Raw genomic sequence first — 13,935 nt, 5'->3', positions numbered from 1 at the left:
AAAGCTCATAAGCTTCTTTTGGAATGATACAGAAGATCATAAGAAAATGGAACTTATCAGAAGGGATAATATTTGCAAATTCAAGGATCAAGGGGGTTTAGGTATAAAAAATCTCAATTGGCAGAATGAAGCATGAGGAGCAAAATTGGTATGGCGAATATATCAACAATGGGATAAAAAAAGGGCAAAAAATCTTTATAATAAATACTTAAAAGTAGCAAATCCTACTTCCCCTTTCAAAATACACAATTTACCTAAAAGATCAAAAAGTTGGAATTTCATAGTAATAAGTTGATCTCTGAGTAGTAAGTATATTACATGGGATATAGGTGGGGAGAAGAAGCACTATTTTTGGAGGATTCATGGGATGGCCATCTCTCCCTAGATAGCTTAGGTATTCCAGCAAACATTAAAAACATATTAGTAAGCTTATGGGGAACAAAATTAAGTGATTATAAATACTTGAAGGTAGAAAATAGGACAGAAATGTGGGTATGGAAATTATTGGGAAATATAGATCTAGAATCTAAAGAAAAGGAGAATTTCAAGAGTATTCTTCAACAACGAAAAGTTTATCAAATGGAAAGAAGAGATAGACTAATATGGGTAGCCTTCAAATATGGTAGATACAATGACAAAAAAGGAAACAAAGTAATTCTTTAATCATAAATATGGGAACTTGTTAATATGCCTCTTAAACTATGCTGGGACACTGCTTGCCTTTCAAAAGCAGGTATTTTCCTCTAGGTAGTTCTTCAAAAAAAGATATTAACAGTAGAAAAACTTAGGAAAATAGGTATTGAGGGACCTTCAAGATGTGCTTTATACAAAAAAAAAGTGAGTCAATAGAACATCTATTATTTCAATGTACATATGCAAAGGAATGTTGGGAATGGCTCAAGCAAAATCTTTCCTGGACATCACCTCTACCAAATAACATTGATAGAAATTACCTTTGGAACATTTATCTATCCATCCTTATAGTAGAAGTCTTAAATACTCATTTAAGGAAAATAGTAAAAGAGGAAGGTACTTTCACTAATTGGGATGGTAAGATGAAAAGAAATTGGAGCAAACTGATCAATCCTCCACTAGTACATAAGAAGAACAATCAGGAGGCAAGGAAAAAATATAAATGGGAACCTCCTTTGAGAGGATGGTCATAATTGAACTTTGATGGAGCTTCTAGGGGCAATCTGGAAAAATCAAGAATAAGATGCATCATTAATATGGATTCTGGAAAATGGATCATTAAAAGAGAAAAATTTATGTGAACTATTACAAATAATTTAATAGAATTAGAAACCCTACAGCATGGGCTTCAATTAAGTTTAAATTTAAGTACTAAAAAACTAATAATAGAAAGGGATTCCCAAATTGTGCTCAATGTCTTAAGGAAAAGGAATACCCCAAATCGGATATTGAATTTAAAACTAGAGGAAGTTTCAAAATTATTCGATCTCATTGAAGAAACAAAGATTCGACATATATTCTGAGAAGGAAACCAAAAAGCTGATTATTTGGAAAGCAAGGGAGAAGATGGTGAGGATATATTAATATATCATAATCAATAAAACATGAACCAATATTTTTCATTATCATTAGTAAAATTATATATAAAACAACTCAAACTATAAGAATAAACTAATATTAGAAGATTAATTAATAATGATTATAGATAACATACTAGATAGGTAATCTTGGTGGGGACTAACAACAATCATAATTTTTAATCATTAAAGCATCAAACCCTTCTAGAGCTTTTAGCTCTAATTTCCTCTATAAATGAGCCATCATTTTCTCAATTCATTACCTATCACCTTTTTTCATAGTTTTCTAGGGATAGGCTTTAGAGTTATCATGGAGATTGTCATAGTCATTTTTCATGCCTTGGAAACCAAAACTATGACATTCAGGGGAAATCTCAAACCAAAAAGGTGGAATGGAATCCTGAACCCAATGGATGATTTATCTAGGGTTGTAGTGACTAGAGTCTTAGGTGAGAAAGTATTCAATTATGACTTTACTTGGTTCATGAATAGCTTAGTTATTGGGTCATTTATAACTTTCTTGGCTAGGGAAAACATAGGGCATGTAGAGATTATTAGCCTATGGCACAATATTTTTTATCCTACCTAGTTAGAGGGGTAGAACATGTTGTTTTTAACATTAATCAACATTAGAGGATTCTACTTCCTAAGGCTTATATGAGTCACACACTTGGTAGTCTGGGTCAAGCTAAGGTATATAAGCACCTTATTTTGTCAATTAGGGATAATGTCATTTTTTATCAAGCTTGGCTAAAGATGGAGGCTAATATTAACTTTCTTCTATATTGGAGAGGGATAGTGGAGGAGAAAAATGTGGAATGGCTCCAAAATTATTTAAATATTTACTCTGCATACATTGAGCCAGAGATTGAATTGGATAATTTGGAAAATAAGGAATTTATTCAAATTTATTTAAATTCAGCAAAGAGAAGACAACTTATGTGTTTCCTCTTGGGTGTTTAATGTCTAATATCAAGGAAGCTTTGAAAATCACTATGGTCTACATTAAGAAGGATGAGGTCTAGTCCTTTGTGATATGGTGTTTTGATCAGCAGTTCTAATGACTCTTTTGGTTTTATGTTTTTTGGTGTATAGGGATTTTGTTAGTGCTTCTATTGGATTCAAGTATTATGTCTCATGGACAATTCTCTATCCTATTTTTTTCCTTGATGACCCATTATACTCTAGGTCTTTATGGCTTTTTCTTATAGCTTAAATGCATTGTTCAGTTTTATAGTTTGTTATCAAGTTATAGATGCTCGTGGTCTTCTTTGTCTAGAGAGCTATGTTTGTAATACTTGTTTGTATAATACAACTGTGTGTTATAATCTCTTTCAGTTTGTTTGGAGGTGATGCTATGAGGCAATTTTAGATTTATTTCTTATCTTTTAGCCTCCTTTTGAATGGTTACATAGATGAAACTGTTAAGGATGATTAATATACATAATGAACTCTCTCAACAAAATCAAATCTTGGTTTTATTTGGATTAATTTTATTAGATGAAAAATTTTATAAGATATCGAAATGTTAGAGGGAAATCATGAATTATAATAATCCTTGGATCAACATTGAGTAGTATCTATTGATTTAAATCTCTTAGAAATGGGTTAATTGGGAATCAGTATCAAGTGAAAGCATACTTTGTTAAGTAGAGGAACCATCATAATCAAATTTAAAGGGAACATTTTCATATTAAAGTTAGTTGAACTAGCATTAATAATCAAACATGTAATGACAGGGATCCTATTCTCATTTTGAATTCTATTGATGATTCCATCGAACCCATTGTTATAGAAATTCTCAAATTTAAGGATAAGGCTTCTAAATCAATACTACTTTAAGATGGATTTAGAATAATTGACAAAGTTTTTAGACACTAATCAAGAGATTGATAGGCTTAAGTAAGTAGCATAGGTGGATATTATGTTAGAGGTCTGGTAAGACCATTCATATAATTTAATATTGATAATAGAAATCTTTTCTATAAAGTTAATCAAAAGAAACTAAAGGATACCTAGCCAGGAAATCAAGGATATCAAATTCGATGTTTTTAACTAATACAACTAATGTTATTTTTAAGTTACATTACTTATTAGCAGGTAAGCAAGCTATAACCACTTTATCTAGAATTGCAGAAGAAGAGTCTTTTGCAAGGAAATAAATATCAAGATGAATTTGTCACCCACACCCCAACCATTGAATAGTAAATGATGAGATTTATATTGTATTTAGAAGCAAAAATTGAAAGTTGGTAACTAGGGTATGCCCCTTTTAATCATGTAATAATAAAGAACTATGGTCTTAGGCAAGATTGGATATTTTCTTCTCCATTCTTTCCTACCAGTGCTCATTTGAATGGAGATACTCTGAGGTATTTTTATTAAATTAATATAATCAAAAGGTTTTAGTCATTTACTAATAAAAGATAAATAAAATTACTAGTTAGACTTAGATTTTAGATTAATCCTCATTTATGTAACAAACCAAATTGATATCACTACTTATAGTCATTACCTTGGGAAATTACCACTCTTCTCACCATGGTAGATCTCTCTAGAGGAAAAAATATACAGTGTCTCTCTTTCACCTAAGGTCTATTTGAAGGCAATGGGAGAGGATACTTCTATTTTTTCTTTTCATCAAAGGATGACTAAGCTATTCTAAAAATATGAGATTCTCACTCAAGAGAAAAAGGGGAAAGGAAAAGGTCCTAGAATACAAGTGTAGCTACCAACATGCATGTAGGTGCCTATTAGCATTGGTGTTGATCAACATAGATGTCAAACCACAAAAATAATATTAAAACAAATTAAAAAGGAAAAAAAGACAAAAGAAGTGGAATTAAAAATTATCTATGTTTTTCTATTTTTAAAAATATTTTTTGGGATTTCTAATGAAACAATAGAATAAGAATGATAGCAACTATTAAAATGAATACAAACCTTTTTACCCGGTGAAGGTGTTGATCCAAACTTATAGACAACAAATAACATAGGAAGGGATTTATAGGTGGAGGTATCAATGTAGTTATCTACACACACAAAATTAGTTACATGTAAAAATAAAAGTTGGCTTTAAAATTAACAAAATATTTGTGAAACCTAAATGTTAAAATAATAATAAATTGGATATATGCTGGCAATATAAAACCCTACAACAAGGCATGTTAGATAAAACCAATAAAATACAAGAATCAATAAATTATTCTCATTAACAAGGGTTAGCACTATGTGTGGATTAAATTATCTAAGTAAGATATAATGAAGATGTTGATGCAAAAAGGGGATGCCAAATTTTTTTTTTCAACCTACAAATTTTTAGAAACTCGAAGAAATCTAATTAAATTATAAGGGTTATGAGCCCCACCTAAAAAGCCAAAATATGTGTGACAAAACATGTGAACTATAAATGAAATAAAAATAAATAAATAAAAATCAAGCACACAAATACCTTACACCTTCGATTGAGATAAAATAGGCACCCTACTCCATTTGATTCTCCCTTTTCCCTTTCAATGTGGAATGCTCTACTCCATAGATGATGGATAATGGATCCAAAAGGATGAGCCAAGATGATAATGAGTTTCTATGATAATGGATTGCTCAAAAATGGAGTATTAAATGCAAAGTGATATAGTAGCAATATGATGATAACTATAAAATGAAAATCATTCTAAACTCAAAATGGAAAGATAAATATAAGATTCAAAAGTGGATTTATTTGAACAGGAAGAAGTATATACTTTTTAGAATTTTGAGTGAAATGAATGGTTGACATGTAATGTGAAAGGACAGCTAGGATTTCATGAACAAGGTAAGGTGGATGCCAAGTGAGAAAGTAGGGGAGGGGAATTTTGATCATGCAATAGGTGAGGTATTTCTCTCACATGTGTAATAAACCTTAGGAAAAGGTTGGAAAATGACAAGTGGGACATGCATGAAGGGTGAGTTGTCATCACATGTGTGTAAAAAAAATTAGGAAGAAAAACAAGTGATAGGTAGGCACAAATAGAAGACTCATGCAAAATGCATTAATGTTTGTAGGGTGGACAAGTGGATATGTAGGATGGCTACAAGTGTGCAATGTGACTACATGTGTGAGCTAGGTGGTTACACACATGCAATGATAATTTAAAATTAGAGAAATGTGTGAGTTATTTTTATATTGTAGGGAAAGGCTAATGATATTTGGAATGATGATTAGGATAATTAATCTTGTATTACTTAGAGGATAGGGTTTATGAGGAAATAAAGGTGTTAGAATATAAGTTAGGTTTAGTTGGTTAGAATTTTAATTAAAATTTAGTATAGTAGGGATGTGATACATTTTATTAAATAAATATATAAAAATGTTTTGAATGGGAAATATTATTAATTATATTTTTAGTATAAGTTGAGCCTAATGTATACCAAGAAATTCAAGCACATTGATGTCCAGGTACAAAGAAGGTGTCGAGCATAGTAGAGACAAAGCATCAACAATGTGTGCAATGAATGTTGAGTATCATAGATAGTGTCAAGTAACACGTAATTGGAATTCAAGTCAGGAATGATACAAACTTTGAGGTAAACCATTTCAAGTGAACATTGACTAGATATTTAATACTTGTAGAGATCGTTATAGAGATTATTACACATTTTATGACATGCATCACATATCCCTATATGATGTGATCAACTAATCAGATGAAGAGGTGAAATAAGGAAGCATCTAGAAAACTCTTTATGAAATATTTAAATAGAGAAGATCTAAACCTATTTGATATATGGAGTAGAAGCAAGCTATTTGTGCGATCATACAGATCAAGTGTGAAAGTGTGAACTATGCAAAGAAGGCATAAGAGTTAAGTTTTCTTATTGTAGAACAGAGGAAGCAACCTTTTCAAAGAAGTCAAGGATAGTGCAACTATATTAGATTAGGTTGAAGAGAGGAGATCCAGAACTAGCTTATCAGAGAAGACTGAGGATAAGGTACTAAATTATTTTTAATAGATTGAGTCCAGGATAATCTCTTACTAGAGTGGTCTTAACAAATCTTTGTAAATCTCTTAACTAAGTCCTTACTTTGTTGTACGTGTAAAATCCTCTGACAAGGTTAGACCTAAAAGTCTTAACATCCTTTAATAGGGAAGACCCCTCATAGGTTACATCATCAAAAGTGATCAAATATTGTAACCCTAATATGTTAACTTTATTATTGCAGTAGTGAATATTTATAGGTGTCACCCCCACCCCATTTTTATCTTCAAATTGAAGTATTTTTGGGTAACCAAATCTTTGTTTTATGTGCTTGTACATTTCATGCATGTGAATGATAGATTAGATCTATATGTTACTATAGTTTGATTTTACAAGCTATGTTATGCATGCATTAGCTATGAGATGGTAAATGTGGTGAATGCACTAAAGAATTGTTAAAGGTAAAAAGTGTTACAAATCCTTATTTCCCCCCTGATGAGGACACAACCCAAGAAAAAATGAATGCAATAGGAAAAGGGGAATATTATTATCAGAAGTGATATGATATTACATCTAGTACGACAAAAATAGACTCCATGACATGCCCTATGGGCTTACAATGTTATCTTATTCTAGAGAAAACTCTTCTTACAATACCTTCTCCCAAACACCACCAAAAACTACCTTTACAATGCCAGAAATGTCCTTGAGTAAACTAAATTAGGTTTAGGGTTAGGAATACATTTTAGAATATGCCATTTGGCATCCACCACGAAAATAGAAGGTTCTAGAAAATACAATAGAAGTCGATGTAAGATTAGAAGAATCCAAAAATGGTAGTCCAACTTTCGAGAGGCATAACTTTTGATCTAGGACTCTAATTGACAAAAATTTTACATTTTCGAAAAGCTCTCCAAGTGCTCTATAGCCCTATGGAACAGCTTTTCTTGTCTCCCATTTTTTGGGCCCGTACGAGGCCATTTAGTGTCTCAAATCTGGCTTTGAAGTCCTCTTAGGAGGTCTCTAGGCAACTTAAAACTACAATAACTTTCAAACCGTAAAGCCTTTTGACCCGATTCTTTTTTCTAGAATGCTTTAAAATAAAAATATAATCATCTCTTCATCTTACACCCTTTGAATCATTATAATTATTGCTCAATTACAAAATAACATATTCTTTACATTAGCACGTATCCCAAGCTGCTAAAAAACTCTAACTTAGAAAACCAATAGTGGAGCTATGAGAGTTTGAATCTTTATTTGACCCAAATGGGTATCCAAAAATGAAAACACTTTAAGTAGAAACTAACACTAAGCATATTTTTTGGTGATACAAAATTTCCCTTACACTATTGGATATTCTTGCATCAGACACCCAAGGTACATTAAAAACTGACCCTATCACTTTATAGCTGGTAGAGGAAATCCCAAATGGGCAACCTCTGTTGCTAATATCTAGATTTATTCTTCTATTGGTCATCCTTTCCACTTCACCAAGTATTCTTCATATTGTCTATTTCTGGTACTCCATCCCACATGACTATCCAAAATTTCTTCGATCTCTTCCTTTGCAGAAGTAGGAATTGGACATGGCTCCGACATCAACTCCTCATCTACACAATCATCATGATATTCTATTAAGCCTATAATATTCAAAATAGGAGAAATTTGAATTCCATCTAGCAAATCCACCTCATATGCATTCCATAAATCATGTTTCTTCAAAAAAATTCAGGGGCCAAATTTCTTCATCTTCAACTTGTTGTAGGTACCCACTAGAAATCGTTCCTTTCTCAAATATACCATATCCTGATCTCCAACTTGGAACTCTTTACGTCTCCTCTTTTGATGTACCCTAGCCTTATACTGTAGGTTCATCTTGGTAATATGTGCTCACACCTCCTCATGTAGGTTCTTGACATGTTCAGCAAAATCTTCTACCTCAACACTTGTCCTCTCCGCTTGATCCATCTTCCTTAGCTCTAGTGCAATCCTTGGACTACTCCTAGACACAATTTGGAATGGTGATCTACCAATACTCCTATTTATAGAATTATTGTAAGATAATTCTACTTGTGGTAGAATCAAATCCCATCGCTTGGGTCTATCTCCTACTAAACACCTTAACAAATTTCCTAGACTTCTATTCACTACTTCTATTTGTCCATTAGTCTACGGATGATGTGCAGAACTAAAATTTGATTCTATCTTCAACTTCTTCCACAAAGTCCTCCAAAAATACCCAACAAATTTAATAGCTCTATCAAAAACAATACTTTTTGGGAGACCATGTAGCCTTACCACCTCTCTAAAAAACAAATCTATCATATACACTACATCATGAGTCTTGTGGCATGGAATGAAATGTGACATCTTGGAGAACCTATCAACCACCAAAAATATTGAGTCATTACCCCTTTCTATCCTTGAAAATCCAAGAACAAAATCCATACTTATGTCTTTCCAAGCCTTTTATGGAATAGGCAATGGCTGATAAAGTCAAGTATTTTGACTAAACCCTTTGGTTGTTTTACATACTTGACAACTCTACACAAACTTCTTAACATCCTGTGACAATTGAGGCCAAAAATAATGTTCTCTAATAATAGAAATGGTTTTATGTTGACCAAAGCGTCATGCCATCCCTCCACTGTGCTTCTCCTTGATCATGTTCTCCCTCATGGAACTCCTTGGAATACACAATTGACTCCCCTTGAACAATATACCATCTTGAATCATGTAATCTAGCCACCTAGTCCTACCTAGAGTAACAAGTTTTTTATAAGCCTTTGCAAAGTCAGGATCATCAGGGTATAGATTCTTGAGTTCATCAAGCACAACCACTTCAACCTGCATTATTGTCAACAACAACTGTCTTCTATGTTTTAATGCATATATATATCTTTGCATGAACACTACCCATTTCAAATGTTTCTGATTCAATTTACCTTGGCTATTTAGGTACTACAATGCCTGGTGATCAGTATACAAAAAAAATTATTTTGACAAAAAATAATGCCTCCATTTCTTTAAGGCCTGAACTATTGCATAAAATTCCTAATCATAAACAGAATGCTTCTTCTTTGCATCATTCAATTTTTCACTAAAATAGGCAATAGGTTTACCTTCTTGGCTTAATATAGCCCTAATAGCACTTCGACTAGCATTGCAATCCACCTAGAACACTTTGGTAAAATCAAGAAGTGCCAACACAAGTTTCTCTATCACCTTCTTCTTCAACAATTGAAAACTCATGGCAACTCCTATAGTCCACTTGAACTCTTTTCTATCTCCCCTCATTGTTTTAGTTGGGGGTGCACATATACTACTGAAATTCCTAATTAATTTCCTGTATAAACTAGCTAGACCATGGAATCACCTCAACTTAGTGGTAGACCTTGGAGTAGGCCATTCTAGGATGACCTTCACCTTCTCTGGGTCCATTTCAAGACCCTCAGCTAATACAACAAATCCCAAATAGACTAACTCCATTTTCAAAAAGCTACGCTTCTTCAAATTAATCGACAATTTCTCTTCCCTCAACCTTTCAAGGACACTAAAAATGTGCAATAAATGTTCATCCAAAGACTTAGTGAAAATCAAAATATCATCCAAATAGCCAATAACAAATTTTCCCAAAAATTTCTTTAGTACCTCATTCATAAGATGCATGAAGGTTCTTGGAACATTGGTTAGTCCAAAGGGCCTGACTAACCACTCATATAGACCCTTCTTGGTCTTGAATGTAGTCTTCCACTCATCTCCCTCTCGTATCTGTATCTGGTGATAACCACTCTTGAGATCTATCTTTGCGAAGTATTGAGCTCCACTCAAACAGTCCATAAGATCACCCATTCTTGGCAAAGGAAACTGATACTTGATGGTTATTCTATTTATGGCCTGGAAGTCTATACACATTCTCCACTCTCCATCCTTCTTTGGTGTCAGTACTATAGGTACTGCACATGGACTCAAGCTCTCTTGAATCAAACCTTTCCTCAATAGCTCCTAAACTTGTCTGTTTAGCTCCTTAGTCTCATTAGGAGTCATCCTATGAGCAGCCTTGTTAGGCAAACTACCTCTAGGGACTAAATCTATTTGATGATTGATTTGCCTTACTGGTGGCAATGCTTCTAGAACATTATCAAAGATGACATGTTTATACTCACTTAATAGGCCTAAATCTTCAAGTGGAATTTCACAACTACTTTCCTTATCTTTCCTAGGAATTAAAGCATAACACATATGCTGATGTTTAATGCCATCCAAAAATTTTCTTCCATCAACAAAACAAAATCTAGCACTACTACATACCTTTTCACCCTCCTTTATCAAGGGCTTCAATTTGTGGCGAACTCCATCCTTTGTCAAAGAGTATTTATTTGCATGACTATCAAGTATAGCATGCCTATCAAATTGCCACCACCTTTCCAACAATAAATGGCAGAAATCCATTGGAATGATGTCACAAAGACCCTCGTCATGGTAACTCCCAATCTTAAACTTTAACAAACATTGCTCACTAACTAGGACCTTATGATCATCTTCCACCCAAGAAATCCAATAGGGTTGGGGGTGTTTCTCCTCTTGAGCTTTAGCTTTGAGACCATCTCCTTTGACACCAAGTTGTCAGTGCTTCCACCATCTACAATTACATCACAACATTTACCCTCACACTTGCACCTGGTATGAAACAAACTCCTCCTTTGTCAGGGTTCAATCTCACCATTCAATAAGACCCTTTCATTAACTAGAACCTCTCCTCTTTCTACATCCTCTGAATGTGATGGTTGTGCATCATCATCCACATGAACAACCCTTTCTTGACCATTAGTTCTCTTATCTATCCTTCCTTGGCATTGAAGGCATTCGAAGGCATGATGACCTTTTTTATTACAATGAAAATAGGTACCATGAAAGCCTTCTCTTCTTGAACCTTATCCATGTCCTCTACCTCTTCCTCTCTGATCTCCAAAGTTTTGATCATGGGAGTAGTTGAAAACCTCATTCCTCTCGTTTCAGCTAGCACCCACATCTTCATTTTTCTTTTGATTCTCATTTTTTCCTCCAAATGACATTCCACTACCCCTTCCTCATTGACTACACCATGTTTTCCTTCCATCAAACCTTTTTTTAAGCTTCTCCTCAACTCACAAGGAAAACTAGTATGCCTCTTCAATCCTAGTCATTCTAACCAAACTTAACTCCTCCTGAATGTTAGTTATTAACCCACTAAGGTAATGAGCAACCTTCTCCTTGTTTGCTTCTACATGCCCCACCCAAACAAGGACTTGGTAGAACTCCTCTATGTATTCCTACATAGATTTTCTTAGTTTCTTTAACCCTTGCATCTTCTTGAAAAAATCAAGTTTGTAATCAATGGGAATGAATTGCTTCTTTAGTTTTTCCACCATGTGATCCCATCTTGTGATTTTCTCCTCTCCTCTTCTATTTCTTTCCAATTGAATCTCTTGCTAGCAGATTTTGGCATGGCCTTTCATTTTGGCCTTTGAAAACTTAACCCTATTAGGATCCCTAATATCCTCATACTCAAAATATTCCTCTAGCTCATTTATCAAGTTGATCAACTCATTGGGGTTTAGATTTATCGAAAAAATGTCGACGTTAAGTTTAGATCTTTTTCCAAGCTTGGAAATGGCCCTAAAAATCCTCTCCTCTACCTAGTTTAGGACTTCTTTGTCTCCTTCTCCTTCCTACCTAATATTTCCTTCTTCATTTTCTTCCTTGCTTTCATCACCTATAGTAACATTCATCTCTCTATGAATCTCCTCCTGTAATCCTTTCACTTGTCTCTGGAGGGCTCTAACCTCAGGGGTAACAACTTTGACTCTCCCACCACATTCCCTTTATGGAGGCATCTTCTTATATCAAAATCCACAACCACATAGTCCTAATGTAAATTGCCCCGTAGTCGGCGCTCTATCTACACACTTAGGAAAATTAGCTCTTATACCACTTGATGGGGACACAACCCAAGACAAAATGAATGCAGCAAGAAAAGGGGAATATTATTTTCAGAAGTGATATGCTATTACATCCATTATAAAAAAAATAGACTCCATGACATGCCCTACGGGCTTACAATGTTATCAAATTTTGGAGAAAACCCTTCTCACTATACCTTCTTCCAAACTCCACCAAAAACTGCCTTTACAATGCCAAAAATGTCCTTAAGTTAACCAAATTAGGTTTAGGGTTAGGAATACATTTTAGAATATGCCATTTGGAATCCACCCCCAAAATAGAAGGTTCTAGAAAACATGTCAGAAGTTGGTATAAGATTAGAAAAATCCAAAAATGCTAGTCCAACTTCCGAGAGGCATAACTTTTGATCCAAGACTCCAATTGATGAATTGTTTACATTTTTAGAAAGCTCTCCAAGTGCTCTATAGCCCTATGGACCAGATTTTCTCATCCCCATTTTTAAGGCCCATACAAGGCTGTTTAGTACCTCAAATCCGACTTTGATGTGCTCTTAGGAGGTCTCCAGGCAACTTGAAATTGTAATAACTTTCAAACCATAAAGCCTTTTGACTTGATTCTTTTTCTAGAGTGCTTTAAATTATGAGTATAATCATCTCTTAAACTTACACACTCTAAGTTATTATAATTATAGCTCAATTACAAAATAATCTATTTTCTATATTGGCATGTATCTGAAGGTGCCCAAAAACTCTAACCCAGAAAACCAATAGTGGAGATATGAGAGTTGGAACCTTTATTTGACCCAAATGGGTATCCAAAAATGAAAACACTTTAAATAGAAACTAACACTAAGCATATTTTTGGGTGATACGGGATTTCCCTTACACCACTGGATGCTCCTGCATCACCCCCACCTCCCCCCCCACCTCTCAGTATCTTAGCTTCCCAATTAAGACTTCCAACATACTAAACATCCAACATTAAAGACAAGATAATCCATAAAAATAGAAAGGAGAAAGCAATAAAATAGCACAGTTGTAATTATTCAAGAATTATTGAGAGCTTCAATTTTTTTGGTAAAATCTCTCATATAACCAAAGTCTATTAGTTCTTTTTTGCCATTTTTGGAAGTTATTTTCTAGTTAGCTTTGGTTCTGGTATAGGAATCTACTTTTGCCACTTTTACCTTCTAATCCCAAGAAATTATCTTTCATCAATAATATTACTTATATGTTTCTCTTGTAAATCCATTAGCTAGTTTATAATTATTTTGATATCTTAAAAGTTGATTAGAATGGAACATTTGCTAAATTAGAATATATTATTGAAATTAGCTTTAATAGTCATGCTTTCTTTTCAAGATCGATGAGTGCACTAGAGTTCTACTAATTCCAATGCTTCCACTCCATCATGTTGACCACATTTTCATTTTACAAATTAGATAAAAGTTTCATAAATATTTTCATGATTAGAATAACTT

Source organism: Cupressus sempervirens, chromosome 10 (assembly GCF_028749045.1).
Source record: "Cupressus sempervirens isolate cs-2001-9-10 chromosome 10, ASM2874904v1, whole genome shotgun sequence".
NCBI classification, from domain to species: domain Eukaryota; kingdom Viridiplantae; phylum Streptophyta; class Pinopsida; order Cupressales; family Cupressaceae; genus Cupressus; species Cupressus sempervirens.
This window is presented reverse-complemented; position numbering follows the sequence as displayed.